At 47.7% G+C, this 15,843-nt stretch overlaps 1 protein-coding gene across 1 annotated transcript in view; it reads right to left on the bottom strand.

The window, feature by feature from the left end:
* POLQ (DNA polymerase theta) overlaps positions 1-15,843 on the bottom strand; it is a 274,424-nt gene that overhangs the window by 73,922 nt on the left and 184,659 nt on the right.

Genomic DNA, 15,843 nt, shown 5'->3' with positions numbered 1-15,843 from the left:
GGACGGCTAGCCAAAAGCACAAGTCTCTGAAGGAGGGCTAGCAGGACGGCTAGGCAAAAGCACAGTCTCTGAAGGAGGGCTAGCAGGACGGCTAGCCAAAGGCACAATCTCTGAAGGAGGGCTAGCAGGACGGCTAGCCAAAAGCACAGTCTCTGAAGGAGGGCTAGCAGGACGGCTAGCCAAAGGCACAGTCTCTGAAGGAGGGCTAGCAGGACGGCTAGCCAAAAGCACAGTCTCTGAAGGAGGGCTAGCAGGACGGCTAGCCAAAAGCACAGTCTCAGAAGGAGGGCTAGCAGGACGGCTAGCCAAAAGCACAGTCTCAGAAGGAGGGCTAGCAGGACGGCTAGCCAAAAGCACAATCTCTGAAGGAGGGCTAGCAGGACGGCTAGCCAAAAGCACAGTCTCAGAAGGAGGGCTAGCAGGACGGCTAGCCAAAAGCACAATCTCTGAAGGAGGGCTAGCAGGACGGCTAGCCAAAAGCACAGTCTTAGAAGGAGGGCTAGCAGGACGGCTAGCCAAAAGCACAGGGAGAACCACTGTGACGGCTTCAGCAACCAACGAACCGGAAGCAGTGAGTTCCCCTGTCTTCAGGTTTAAATATTGCGCCGTCCCGCCCCCTCCCCGGGAGAGGAACCAACCAACCCGACCCCAGGAGGCAATGAGCCCGGGATTGGTCGGCCCGCTCTCCAGGCGGGGTTTCAGGACCGGCGCGCCAATCCGGCGTGAGATGGGCGGAGCCTCCGCGCTGGTCCGCCCTTGGAGGCGTCGATGCTGGCGCCGCCATCTTAGTTGGCGCAACGCCCCACTCTCCGAGGCCGGCGCTCGCTCCAGCGGGTCGCCGGTCCCCGCGACAGCGTCGGTCTCCCCGGAGGTCCCCCCTCGCCACCCCGGGCATCGCGAGGGCCGCCGATCATCGCCCCCTACACCCGGAGCGCAGGTAGGACCGGGGAACGGGACAGTATCCTCCCCGGATGCCCCCTCTGCCCCGGGGCCGGGTTTAGACGGAAACCGGGCGTGGAAAGCTCTGATCAGGTCTGGCGCATGTACGTTCGCCGCGGGCTCCCAGGAGTTGTCTTCGGGACCAAAATGCTTCCAGGATAACAAATAATACAGCCTTCCTCGCCGCTTCTTTGAATCTAGCACCTCCTCCACTTCATACTCCGGATCAGGAGTGACCTCGAGAGCTTCATCCTCGTGTTGGTGTGGGTGCCATCGGGACCCACGAAATTTCTTCAACAAGGAAATGTGAAAGGCGTTGTGTACCCGTAGGGTCCTCGGTAACCGCAACCGGTACGTTACTGTTCCAATTCATGCTTGGACGGCAAAAGGTCCAATGTACCGAGGTCCCAACCTCCGGGAGGGCACCCGGAGTCTCAGGTATCTTGTGCTTAACCATACTTTCTGCCCCGGCTGGAACACTGGGGCGGGTCGCCGGCGGCGATCTGCAAAGACTTTATATTTGGAAGCTGTTTTCCGCAGTTGTTCCCGGGCCATCTCCCAGACCTTCTGCAGATCTGCCAGAGTTTGGTTCCCCACGGGGGTTGGAGCTGTAGAAGGGAACGGGGCTGGAAGCCGAGGATGTCGTCCGTATACCAAGAAGAACGGAGAGTGTCCTGAGGATGAGTGGTCACTCTGGTTATATGCAAACTCGGCCCATGGAAGCAGAGAGGCCCAGTTATCTTGACGTTTGTTGACAAATGCCCGCAAGAATCCTTTCAATGTTTGGTTAATCCTTTCGACCATGCCGTTGGTTTGGGGGTGGTAGGCGGATGAAAAGTGAGTCTCTACCCCCAAAGCCGTGCACAAGGCTCTCCAGAAGCGTGAGGTGAATTGGGGTCCTCGGTCACTGATGATCCGAATGGGCAGCCCATGTAACCGAAAAATGTGTTGAATGAAGTACTGGGCTAAAGAGGCTGCCGATGGAAGGCTTGGTAATGGAACAAAATGAGCCATCTTGGAGAAACGGTCCACCACCACCCAAATCACTGTGTGACCCCGGGAGCTGGGGAGGTCGGTGATGAAATCCATGGATAACTCCGTCCAGGGGGCGGTCGGTACGGACAGTGGTTGCAGGTCCCCCACGGGAGGCCCAACTAGTGGCTTAGTCCGGGCACACACAGGGCAAGTAGTAACGAATTGGAGAATATCCCGCCTCATATGAGGCCATTGATACTGTCTTGCAATGAACCGGAGGGTCTTTTGATACCCGAAATGCCCGGCCCATCTAGATGAATGTCCCCATTGCATTATTCTTTCTCGGTCGGCGGCCGGCACTAACTCCTTTGTCGGCGCGACCTCCCCCGTGGCCGCACTGAGACATGCCGGATTTAACATAGGGTGGACCTCCTTGGTCTCCTCAGGAACCTCAAATGCTCGGGAGAGAGAGTCCGCCGGGGTATTCTGAGTAGCCGCCCGAAACACTAACTGAAAGTGAAATCTGGCAAAAAATAATGACCATCGGGCCTGTCGGGGATTTAACCGCTGGGCCTCTTGAAGATACAGAAAACTCTTGTGATCAGTGATCACCGTAAATCGGTGTTCCGCTCCCTCCAGCAGATGCCTCCATTCCTGCAGGGCTAGTTTCAATGCCAAGAGTTCCCTATCCCCTACCGTATAGTTACGTTCTGCCGGGGAGAATTTACGCGAGAAGAAGGAGCAAGGTTGACGCCGGCCTTCGGGGTTGACTTGAGAGAGGACCGCTCCGGCCCCCAAGGCAGACGCGTCCACTTCCACAATAAAGGGTTTCTCGGGATCTGGAGCCAACAGGATGGACGCTGAATTGAACGCCTCCTTTACCTGACGAAAAGCCGCTTGCGCCTCTAGCGGCCAATCCCGGACTTTCGCGTTCTTTTTGGTGAGCGCCGTCAGCGGAGCTGTCAGTTGGGAATACTGAGGGATAAACTGGCGATAATAGTTCGCGAATCCCAGGAAACGTTGTAGCGCTTTCAATCCCAGCGGTTGTGGCCACTCCCGAATCGCACAGAGTTTGTCCGGCTCCATCTGTAGCCCCCCGGGTAACAGAATGTGTCCTAAAAAGGGTAGCGACCGCTGATGAAAAGCGCACTTACTGAGTTTAGCGAATAGGCGGGCTTGCCGTAACCGTTGCAGCACTGCGCGGACATGACCCGTATGCTCAGCGGGGTCTTTGGAAAAAACCAGGTTGTCGTCCAGGTATACAAATCACCGTGGAGTTCAGCAAATCCTCAAGCACATAGTTGATAAGTCGCTGAAACACCGCAGGGGCATTACATAGGCCGAACGGCATCACCCGGTACTCGAAATGTCCCTCTTGAGTGTTAAAGGCCGTCTTCCATTCGTCCCCTTGCCGGATTCGAACTAAATTGTAAGCCCCCCGCAAGTCCAACTTAGTAAACATCTGGGCTCCTTGCAGCCTGTCAAAGAGTTCGGGAATGAGCGGTAGAGGAAAGCGATCCTTCACCGTGATGGCATTTAACCCTCGATAGTCAATACAGGGCCTCAAGGATCCATCCTTCTTGGTGACAAAAAAGAATCCCGCCCCGGCAGGGGACGTAGAGGGCCGGATGAACCCTTTCCGTAGGTTCTTCCGGATGTATTCCTGCATTACCTTGGACTCTCCCCGGGACAGGGTATACAGTCGGCCCCGAGGTGGCATGGTATCTGCCATCAGATTAATGGCACAGTCGAAGGACCGATGAGGCGGTAGAACCTCCGCTTCCCTTGGACTAAACACATCTGCAAAGTCTCTATAATCCATAGGCAGGGAGCCCAGCTCTACCCGTGCCCCACCGGGCACAATATTTAATGCAGGGCAGCTGCCGGTCCGGCCCTTACAACAGTTCTCCTGACAGGAACTACCCCAAGCCTGGATACTTCCCCCGGTCCAGTCAATAACAGGACTGTGACACCGTAGCCATGGCAATCCTAGGACCACTGGGTGAATGGTCCGGGATAGTACCAGGAATTGAACTTCTTCCCGGTGATCCTCCCCCACCTGCAATCCCAAAAAGGGGGTGATCTCCGTGACCGGCTGCGGTAGAGTAGTTCCCTGGATGGAGGTTATTTGCAGCGCCGGCCTCCGCGGGAGCGTAGGCCAGCCCATTTGTTGCAGCAGTTCGTGCCCGATGAAGTTACCCCCTGACCCAGAGTCCACCAGGGCCCGGGTCTGGATCGTGGTCTCTTGCCATCGTAATATTACCGGCAGTGTTATCAGGGAGTCCGGTAGGGGAGCGGAGTGCCCCAAGACCCCTGCCCTCAAGGTGCCTTGGGGGAGGCGTTTCCCGCCCGGGCGGGACAGGTCCGGATGAAATGTCCAGCCTCACCACAATAGAGGCACAATCCGTTCGACAAGCGTTTCTTCCTGTCGGAGGGAGCCAGCTGTTGACGGCCCATTACCATCGGCTCCTCCCCATTCTCCTTGGAGTCCCGGTTCCCACAGCGAGGGGACGGCCCTTTGCCCGTCCGGGACGTCCCCCGCGCCCACTTTTGCCGTTCCGCCCGGGCTCTAGCTCGCTCCTGGAACCGGGTATCTACTCGTATACAGAGCGAAATCAGGGCATCCAATTGGCCTGGGACCTCTCGTCCTGCCAATTCGTCCTTGATCCGTTCTTGTAGCCCTTCCATAAAAATTGCCATCAAGGATTCCGGATTCCAACGCAGCTCCGTGGCTAAGGTCCGAAAACGAATGGCATAATCGGCCACCGTCCCCTCACCCTGATGGATCCGCAGCAGTTCCGACGCCACGGAAGATGGTCTGCCAGGAAGGTCGAACACCATCCGGAACCGGCGCTGAAATTCACTGTAGTATGCTGATGACTCCCAAATCTACCTTTCTACCCCTGATATCTCACCTTGCATCCAAACCAAAGTTTCAGCGTGCTTGTCTGACATTGCTGCCTGGATGTCTCAACGCCACCTGAAATTAAATATGACCAAAACCGAGCTTCTTATTTTCCCCCCCAAACCCACCTCCCCGCTCCCCCCGTTTTCTATTTCTGTTGATGGCTCTCTCATTCTCCCTGTCTCCTCAGCTCGAAACCTTGGGGTCATCTTTGACTCTTCTCTCTCCTTCTCTGCTCATATCCAGCAGACCGCCAAGACCTGTCGTTTCTTTCTTTATAACATCCGTAAAATCCGCCCCTTTCTTTCCGAGCACTCTACCAAAACCCTCATCCACACCCTTGTCACCTCTCGTTTAGACTACTGCAATCTGCTTCTTGCTGGCCTCCCACTTAGTCACCTCTCCCCTCTCCAGTCAGTTCAAAACTCTGCTGCCCGTCTCATCTTCCGCCAGGGTCGCTTTACTCATACTACCCCTCTCCTCAAGACCCTTCACTGGCTCCCTATCCGTTTTCGCATCCTGTTCAAACTTCTTCTACTAACCTATAAATGTACTCACTCTGCTGCTCCCCAGTATCTCTCCACACTCGTCCTTCCCTACACCCCTTCCCGTGCACTCCTGCTCCATGGATAAATCCTTCTTATCTGTTCCCTTCTCCACTACTGCCAACTCCAGACTTCGCGCCTTCTGTCTCGCTGCACCCTACGCCTGGAATAAACTTCCTGAGCCCCTACGTCTTGCCCCATCCTTGGCCACCTTTAAATCTAGACTGAAAACCCACCTCTTTAACATTGCTTTTGACTCGTAACCACTTGTAACCACTCGCCTCCACCTACCCTCCTCTCTTCCTTCCCGTTCACATTAATTGATTTGATTTGCTTACTTTATTTATTTTTTGTCTATTAGATTGTAAGCTCTTTGAGCAGGGACTGTCTTTCTTCTATGTTTGTACAGCGCTGCGTATGCCTTGTAGCGCTATAGAAATGCTAAATAGTAGTAGTAGTAGTAGTAGTAGTCATCCAAGATGGGGTCCTGTTGTTCGTTTAGTGGGGCCACCCAGGCCAGGGCTTTCCCTTCGCATAGGCCCATAATGTAGCCCACTTAACTTTGGTCCGAAGCAAATGCCTCCGGTTGCATCCGGAAGGCCAGGTTGCACTGGTTGAGGAACCCCCGACAACCTCCGGGAGCCCCATCATATCGTGCCGGTTCAGGGAACCGAGGTCCCGTGCGGAACCCTCCCAAACGGGGAGCTGCTGCGGCCCCCTGGACCGCAGCGGCCTGGTTCTGTACCTGAAGCGTTGAAAGTTGAGAGCATACGTTCTGGAGCGCCCCTGACAGGGCGTTCAGCTGCTCCTGCTGCTGCTGAAGTACCTTGGCCAGGTCCCGTAGATCAGGCTGCGTAGGCGAGCTCATGGCTTCCGGTTCCTGTCCTGTTTCTAGTGGTGAGCCCTTAGGTTCCCTAAGGCCCCGCAAGGCCCCAGAGGACAGCCGAGCACCCCGAATCTTCACCCGCGGCGGCCGCCGTTCACCAAGGGTTGAGCCCTCAGCTGCAGGCGGCCAGCAGGACTGCTGGAACCGCGGGGTGACGGCTGACCTGGCTGGTAGTCAGTAACGCAGTCTTTAAGGGACGGCTAGCAAGGGCGGCTAGCACTCCGAGAGGGAAAAAGCACTGTCTCAGAATGAAGGCTAGCAGGACGGCTAGCCAAAGGCACAGTCTCAGAAGGAGGGCTAGCAGGACGGCTAGCCAAAGCACAGTCTCTGGAGGATAGCTGGCAAGGGCGGCCAGCAAGTAGCACAGTCTCTGGAGGATAGCTGGCAAGGGCGGCCAGCAAGTAGCACAGTCTCCGGAGGATAGCTGGCAAGGGCGGCCAGCAAGTAGCACAGTCTCCGAAGGATAGCTGGCAAGGGCGGCCAGCAAGTAGCACAGTCTCAGAAGGAGGGCTAGCAGGACGGCTAGCCAAAAGCACAGTCTCTGAAGGAGGGCTAGCAGGACGGCTAGCCAAAGGCACAATCTCTGAAGGAGGGCTAGCAGGACGGCTAGCCAAAAGCACAGTCTCTGAAGGAGGGCTAGCAGGACGGCTAGCCAAAGGCACAATCTCTGAAGGAGGGCTAGCAGGATGGCTAGCCAAAAGCACAGTCTCTGAAGGAGGGCTAGCAGGACGGCTAGCCAAAGGCACAATCTCTGAAGGAGGGCTAGCAGGACGGCTAGCCAAAAGCACAGTCTCAGAAGGAGGGCTAGCAGGACGGCTAGCCAAAAGCACAATCTCTGAAGGAGGGCTAGCAGGACGGCTAGCCAAAAGCACAGTCTCAGAAGGAGGGCTAGCAGGACGGCTAGCCAAAAGCACAGTCTCAGAAGGAGGGCTAGCAGGACGGCTAGCCAAAAGCACAGGGAGAACCACTGTGACGGCTTCAGCAACCAACGAACCGGAAGCAGTGAGTTCCCCTGTCTTCAGGTTTAAATATCGCGCCGTCCCGCCCCCTCCCCGGGAGAGGAACCAACCAACCCGACCCCAGGAGGCAATGGGCCTCGGGATTGGTCGGCCCACTCTCCAGGCGGGGTCTCAGGACCGGCGCGCCACTCCGGCGTGAGATGGGCGGAGCCTCTGTGCTGGTCCGCCCTTGGAGGCGTCGATGCTGGCGCCGCCATCTTAGTTGGCGCAACGCCCCGCTCTCCGAGGCTGGCGCTCGCTCCAGCGGGTCGCCGGTCCCCGCGACAGCGTCGGTCTCCCCTCGCCACCCCGGGCGTCGCGAGGGCCGCCAATCATCGCCCCCTACACCCGGAGCGCAGGTAGGACCGGGAAACGGGACAGTTACATGTTCTCACAAATAATTGATGTCATCCAACAGAGCCTGCATGGATCAATCTCTACACTGCAAAGTCTACAGCTTAGAAAAAATTTCTGGAAACCCTTAAAAAGCACTATCATGAATGCAAATGTGTTCTCATCCTGCATTGTTGTGGGAGACATCCTCAGTCTTACGAAAAAGCTTAGTTTAGGTGGAAAGGTACATAAGGATTTGTATCCTGTTCTTCAGGAAGAACACCTGCTACAGTTAAGTAATGTGGTTTTTCTCCAAGTGCAAGACAAGTGGAATTTCCTAGCTACAAGATTTGTTCAACAGAAAAAAGGGAACACCCATGAAAGGCGGCCAACAGAAAGTTGTTTTTGGTGACAATATGCCTCTTTTAGTTTCAAATCCTTTTTATAGCAGTCTGGATATAAAGAAAACCGGCCCTAGAAGGGTGGAAGGAATGGGGTTAGATTCTAAACCTCAAAGAGATTCCGGAATATAAACTGGCCAAACCTACTGAAGTACTGGGAATACTTTTCCAAACAATAAGATGATATGAATGTATGGATTGAAGTCCATGTTGTAGTACTGCAAATCTCCAGAAGCCAGCTTCATGTAGGTTATCAATGTAATATAGCCATAGCTCTGACATTGTTAGCATTGACATGAACCTCTAAGGCCAAACCCACAGACACAGGCAAAGAAGATGCAGTTTGCAAGCAAACTGTAAAGTGCACATTTGACAATGGCAGTCTTAGGTTTATTGGACTCAGAAATAACAAAACGATTGGGTGGATGTTTAATGGATTTAGTCAGCTCAAAGTAGAAGGCTAAGGTTCATTTGTAGTCCACAGCCTAACCCCAAACAATATGTGACCATCTCCGAGAAAATGTGACAAAAGTAGCAGATCCAAAATGTTGTGAATGGCCTGTTTTTCATGTCATGGGTCCATAAGCTGTCTGCAAAGGTTGCATGTTTGAACTTCTGTAACTTTTTTTTTATTTTTTCATATAATAGGATGGGGTTTGAACTGTTGAATTACAAATCGTTTGCTCTAACAGAATCAATTAAAACCTCAATTTTTGTTTCTGGTGATTTTAGTCACCTTTCAAATATATACCCTATGAAACAAGTTATATCCTTACAAATTAAATCTTCTAGCATAACATACACCCCCCCCCCCCCCCATGACATTTAGATAGCCCAAAACATGTAAAAATGAATACATCTTCAACATTTTCCTGAAATCCAAACAAGTCCTAGAGGTATGTAATGAAACTGGAAAAACATTTCAGAACACAGATTTGCTACTCCATGCATAGTTGTTCGCATTTTGCTGACATCACAGGAAGTGAGATGGCCCATTTCTTAGTTTAAATTTAGTTTTATCCCTTTTGTGGTACACACCACAGAACACGTCATGCTTCTTTGTGCACTCTTTCATGCACCTCCTTCATGAGCCTTATATGAAATCAAATCTGAACAATTTTTCTTTGTTAATTTTTTAATTTTTACTACACTGGTCTCTTCACTAACCACTCCTGTGACTTGGGGCCGCCGTACTCCCATCTCAAAGTTTCATCAGCTAAGATTATGTTTTCTTACACTTATTCTCATTTCAACTCCTGAATTATCCTCTAACTCTTCTCAACTACATATAAGTCCTCTGAACATTCACTCGATTTGTCACTAACCACAATACCTTTATGACCTTTAAGATTATAAACTAGATCTCTGCTGTCTTTCTAAAACCTGGCTGATTCAGATCTCTTATCTTGAAAAAAACCTGTCTCCCACACTACAATTTTTTCTTGTCTAATAATCCTCATAAATGTGGTGGTGGTGGTCTTGCTGTTCTTTTTTCATCCTTAGATCTTGTGATTCTTCGTATTCTACCCGTATACTAGAAGCTACGGCTTTTCGTTTCCAATCATCCCTATGTCTCCTAGTCTATCTTCCACCATCTGTTTACTCTACAAAATTGCAGGCATTATATCTATCACATTATAGCATCTTATCTTATTGATTCATTTCCTCTGATTCTCTTAGGAGACTTTAATATTCATATATCAGATCATAATGACACTCTTGCTTCTGATTTTCTATCTTTCCTTTCGGATTTTGATTTAATGCAGCATGTATCTATTCCAACTCATTCAACAGGCTGTATCCTAGACTTATTACTCCTCCCCTTCCCCATTCTGTACCCTGGTCTGATCATTACCTCTTGACTTTTACCTACCTCACTACATCTATCACTAACCACAATATCCCCTCTGCACCTAGGATGGTTAAAAAAACTGGGGGGGGGGGGATCTTATACCAGAGCTCTTTCTTGCCGCCTGTACTTCTTTTCCCTTGAATTTTCATTTAATCCCACTGGATGATTAAATCTGCACCTGAGATTCAATTTTGGGTGATGCCATTGATATGTCTGCCCCTAAGCGTATAGTACAAAATCACCAATGCCAGTCACATCCATGGTATCATCAAGGTCTTCAACTGATTAAGTATCAACATAGATGGTCTAAATCTATACTACCTTCTGCTTTATTTCTTTTCAGACAGGCAGCCTCCAGTAACTTCAGCAAAAAGAGAATATTTCTCTTCTGTGATTCAAAGGGACCCAAACTGATCCAGTTTATTTAAGAATTTTCATCAGGTTACCAGTTCTCTTTATCAAACCTCGCCCTCGGCACTGGATGCCAACTTGGACTAGCTCTTTCCAAGAAAGTCCAGGATATTAAAGCTTCTAGCAAATATTGAGATTTAATTTGGTATAGAAGACTCACTCCCTTCTAGTACCCTTTATTGCTTCAAGTTGCCATCTGCATCTAAAGTGCATAAGTTTATTTCAAATTCCAATTCTTCATCTGCTCCAACTTATCCAATACCTACTTATTTCCTAAAACTTGTTGGTCCATCCTTCATACCTTATATTCATAATATAATTGTTATCAGCCTTTCAAGTGATACCTTTCCTACTAAATGGAAACTCACCACTGTTTTTCCCCCATCTAAAAGGCCCTACTGTTAATTCTTCAGATCCTCTAACTACCATCCTTTCTCTCAGCTCCCTGAGGTTAAAGAGAAAATTGTTGCTTATCAGGTTCTGGCTTTACTCGATAAAACTAAGTCACTATACCCATGTCAGAAAGGCTTTCGCCAGCACGTCTGTACAGAACATACTCTTTTGGCATTTTCTGATTTCATTCATTATACTTTGGACAGTTGTAGGGAGGTTCTCCTAGTCTCTTTAGATCTTAGTACTGCATTGGATTTAGTCAGTCATGATATCCTGCTTCAACATTTAGTTTTCAGGGATCACAGGAAATGTTCTCTCCTTGTAAATCCTATCCTAAGAATAGATCTTTCAGGTCCAATGGTCAAGACTTGTTCTGATACTATCAACTTTAGTTGTGGAGTTCCGCAAGGCTCTGTATTGGTATGTAATTGGGGGGGAGGGGTTCAATACAACCATTTAAACATAAAAGATGCAGTCAATGGAGAATTAGGTGCTCTATAAACTACCACAAAAACAAAACTCTTCTCATGACCAATAGATGTTACTAAACATTCCTTAGCCTCAAATGCAATGCATTCTATTAATTTTTATTTATTTTTGGAGCCAATTACGATTTCTGCAGTTACCTCTGTTCAATCATTGTTCTACATACATGTTGTACGTGTACACTTCCCCCATTTGCAATTCCTGTTAGCAAGCGTCTTGCAACCCTCAACATTAAGGCATTTCATTTTTCTTTTTAGCAGGAGTAAGGAGCGACGGTCTTGCCACTGCTTATTCACACTTATTATTTAAGCATTATTTTAACTGATTTATTTTTATTTATTTATTTTTTTTACCCCACTTTGACATGTCATTTCATCCTTAACGCTACGTGACACCCTCAACAGGTTGTTCCATTTTTAGACAACTCACTAGTTTCTAATCTTAAAAAAACAAACATTTTTAGAATACGTTTTTAATTCAATTTTTTTTATTTAAGCATCCCGTCTTGTTTAAAAAAAAATCTCTATCGCTATATACGTCATCAGACGTCATATCCTTGACTTTGGCGCCTTTTTTGCTTTTAAAACGGATCATCTGTCCAACTGCCTCTCTTTTGGCTTATGTTCAAAACCTACTTCGCTGGAAAGTGCGTCTTCTTTACCAAGGGTCTTTTTAAAGGTAAGTTTTTAGACATATGTTACCCGTAATTTTCTGACTCCACAGGACTGGCGACTACTATAGCATATTACCCACAGAGATGTATCTTCCTTTAGTTTTCTAGATGAGTTTCCTGCTATTTGCTCACTTTAGTTGCTATCACTTTATCATTCCTCCAAGTTTCACATATAATTTGATTTCAATCATTCTGCTATCAGTAGTCTTCATTCTGACATACACTATCATCAGCTTTGCACATCGCTCCAAGATTTTAATGATTAGTTTCACCACTTCAAGCACCACAGATGGTATTATTTTATCCGTTTTTGTTCTCCTGTCGTTTTTTCGGTTCCCCAGATCCACTAACATCTCGTTTTCATTTATTACATTTTATTTTATTATTTTATTTTCATTCTTTTCTGGTATACCCGTTAACTCCGTTTGTTTTTTTACCAACAAGATGCTTATATTCTCTTCTAGACCATTATTTCAATCCATTCTAACAATAGATTGGATAATTACTGTATACAGACGGATAATCCTGCACCTTATAACATCAGCGTATCAGAAGTTTCTGTTCATACAGGTCAGTGGTTTCTTCAGCCGTTTTCATGGTAACAATACTCTATATAACCCACAAGTGTTAAAATTTCCTATACAGTGGGGGAAATAAGTATTTGATCCCTTGCTGATTTTGTAAGTTTGCCCACTGACAAAGACATGAGCAGCCCATAATTGAAGGGTAGGTTATTGGTAACAGTGAGAGATAGCACATCACAAATTAAATCCGGAAAATCACATTGTGGAAAGTATATGAATTTATTTGCATTCTGCAGAGGGAAATAAGTATTTGATCCCCCACCAACCAGTAAGAGATCTGGCCCCTACAGACCAGGTAGATGCTCCAAATCAACTCGTTACCTGCATGACAGACAGCTGTCGGCAATGGTCACCTGTATGAAAGACACCTGTCCACAGACTCAGTGAATCAGTCAGACTCTAACCTCTACAAAATGGCCAAGAGCAAGGAGCTGTCTAAGGATGTCAGGGACAAGATCATACACCTGCACAAGGCTGGAATGGGCTACAAAACCATCAGTAAGACGCTGGGCGAGAAGGAGACAACTGTTGGTGCCATAGTAAGAAAATGGAAGAAGTACAAAATGACTGTCAATCGACAAAGATCTGGGGCTCCACGCAAAATCTCACCTCGTGGGGTATCCTTGATCATGAGGAAGGTTAGAAATCAGCCTACAACTACAAGGGGGGAACTTGTCAATGATCTCAAGGCAGCTGGGACCACTGTCACCACGAAAACCATTGGTAACACATTACGACATAACGGATTGCAATCCTGCAGTGCCCGCAAGGTCCCCCTGCTCCGGAAGGCACATGTGACGGCCCGTCTGAAGTTTGCCAGTGAACACCTGGATGATGCCGAGAGTGATTGGGAGAAGGTGCTGTGGTCAGATGAGACAAAAATTGAGCTCTTTGGCATGAACTCAACTCGCCGTGTTTGGAGGAAGAGAAATGCTGCCTATGACCCAAAGAACACCGTCCCCACTGTCAAGCATGGAGGTGGAAATGTTATGTTTTGGGGGTGTTTCTCTGCTAAGGGCACAGGACTACTTCACCGCATCAATGGAGAATGGATGGGGCCATGTACCGTACAATTCTGAGTGACAACCTCCTTCCCTCCGCCAGGGCCTTAAAAATGGGTCGTGGCTGGGTCTTCCAGCACGACAATCACCCAAAACATACAGCCAAGGCAACAAAGGAGTGGCTCAGGAAGAAGCACATTAGGGTCATGGAGTGGCCTAGCCAGTCACCAGACCTTAATCCCATTGAAAACTTATGGAGGGAGCTGAAGCTGCGAGTTGCCAAGCGACAGCCCAGAACTCTTAATGATTTAGAGATGATCTGCAAAGAGGAGTGGACCAAAATTCCTCCTGACATGTGTGCAAACCTCATCATCAACTACAGAAGACGTCTGACCGCTGTGCTTGCCAACAAGGGTTTTGCCACCAAGTATTAGGTCTTGTTTGCCAGAGGGATCAAATACTTATTTCCCTCTGCAGAATGCAAATAAATTCATATACTTTCCACAATGTGATTTTCCGGATTTAATTTGTGATGTGCTATCTCTCACTGTTACCAATAACCTACCCTTCAATTATGGGCTGCTCATGTCTTTGTCAGTGGGCAAACTTACAAAATCAGCAAGGGATCAAATACTTATTTCCCCCACTGTATATACAGTGCTCCAATGTTTTCAATATTGACTATAGCTTTGTCAGCCTGAAGCTAATTCTTTCCGGTACATAATATTACGGCTGACTATCCTTCCCCCTTTTGTTGTTGTTGTTACATTTGTACCCCGCGCTTTCCCACTCAGGGCAGGCTCAATGCAGCTTACATGGGGCAATGGAGGGTTAAGTGACTTGCCCAGAGTCACAAGGAGCTTCCTGTGCCTGAAATGGGAATCGAACTCAGTTCCTCAGTTCCCCTGGACCAAAGTCCACCACCCTTTTTCTGTTTATCCCTATATGCATATTATATCAAGTCGCACTACAGGTGTCGGACACTTTTTTCTTTTCACTGATATATACTTTAATGATGTGTTGATGCATTTATCAAATTATTCCCTATACTGCACTTAAATGATGTGCTGATGTATTCTCTCGACTATATTTTCTCTTCATACGTTTATTGCCAATCCCTTTGTTTCATCCACATATCATTTTTGGGTATGCATATTTCCTTCATATATCTGTATAAGATGTAACGATATCTTTTAGTGTTGTTTTCATTTGCTCAAATATCAGTATGTGCATTATTGTTAACATTTATTATACCATCTCAACTATAGCACGATAATCACAATGCTCATTTGTTTTGATGGTATCCCATACATCACGTTATGTACCCTTATTACATTCTTCTATATCTAACACCTGAGATAAGCGTTACTATTAATAATTCCCTTTCCTCCCCTTCTTCCCCCCTTTTTTTGCCTATCCTTACATGTATATTACATACAGCCAAATTACATTTTTCAGAGTTTTTTTCTCACACTGCTTGATAAAAAATAAAAAGTTTTTAATTATTCACTAAATTAATCACAATAGCGTGTTGAGATGATGTATTTTTTATTTATTTTATATTATTTTTTTCATAGATTCTTTTATCTCCATTTTCTCCTTTTATTTTTCAATGTCCTGAGAGGTGAAATATGGTAGAGGAGGGTGTGTCTATAGAAACAGCTCAGAGGTCTAGTGATTAGTGCATTATACTTTCTGAGCACACTACCAGAATCCTCATCCACACTCTTATCACCCCTCGCTTAGACTACTGCAACTTGCTTCTCACAGGTCTCCCACTTAGCCATCTCTCTCCTCTTCAATCTGTTCAAAATTCTGCTGCACGACTAATATTCCGTCAGTGTCGTTATGCTCATATTAGCCCTCTCCTCAAGTCACTTCACTGGCTTCCTATCCGTTTCCACATACAGTTCAAACTCCTCTTATTGATCTATAAGTGCATTCACTCTGCAGCTCCTCAGTATCTCTCCACTCTCATCTCTCCCTACATTCCTCCCCGAGAACTCCGTTCACTGGGTAAATCTCTCTTATCTGCACCCTTCTCCTCCACTGCTAACTCCAGACTCCGTTCCTTTTATCTTGCTGCACCATATGCCTGGAATAGACTTCCTGAGCTGATACGTCAAGCTCCATCTCTGGCCGTCTTCAAATCTAAGCTAAAAGCCCACCTTTTTGATACTGGTTTTAACTCCTAACCCTTATTCACTGTTCAGAACCCTTATTTTATCATCCTCACTTTAATATTCCCTTATCTCTTGTTTGTCCTGTTTCTGTCCTAATTAGATTGTAAGCTCTGTCGAGCAGGGACTGTCTCTTCATGTTCAAGTGTACAGCGCTGCGTACGTCTAGTAGCGCTATAGAAATGATAAACAGTAGTAGTAGTATACTGTACTGGTAGGCTACATTTCTACAAAATAATTTGAATAGCCTTATAAAACATTTAACTAATACCTGCAATATC

This window comes from Microcaecilia unicolor, chromosome 5 (assembly GCF_901765095.1).
Source record: "Microcaecilia unicolor chromosome 5, aMicUni1.1, whole genome shotgun sequence".
NCBI classification, from domain to species: domain Eukaryota; kingdom Metazoa; phylum Chordata; class Amphibia; order Gymnophiona; family Siphonopidae; genus Microcaecilia; species Microcaecilia unicolor.
The sequence above is the reverse complement of the archived record's forward strand: the minus strand, read 5'-3'. Positions and strand labels throughout refer to the sequence as shown.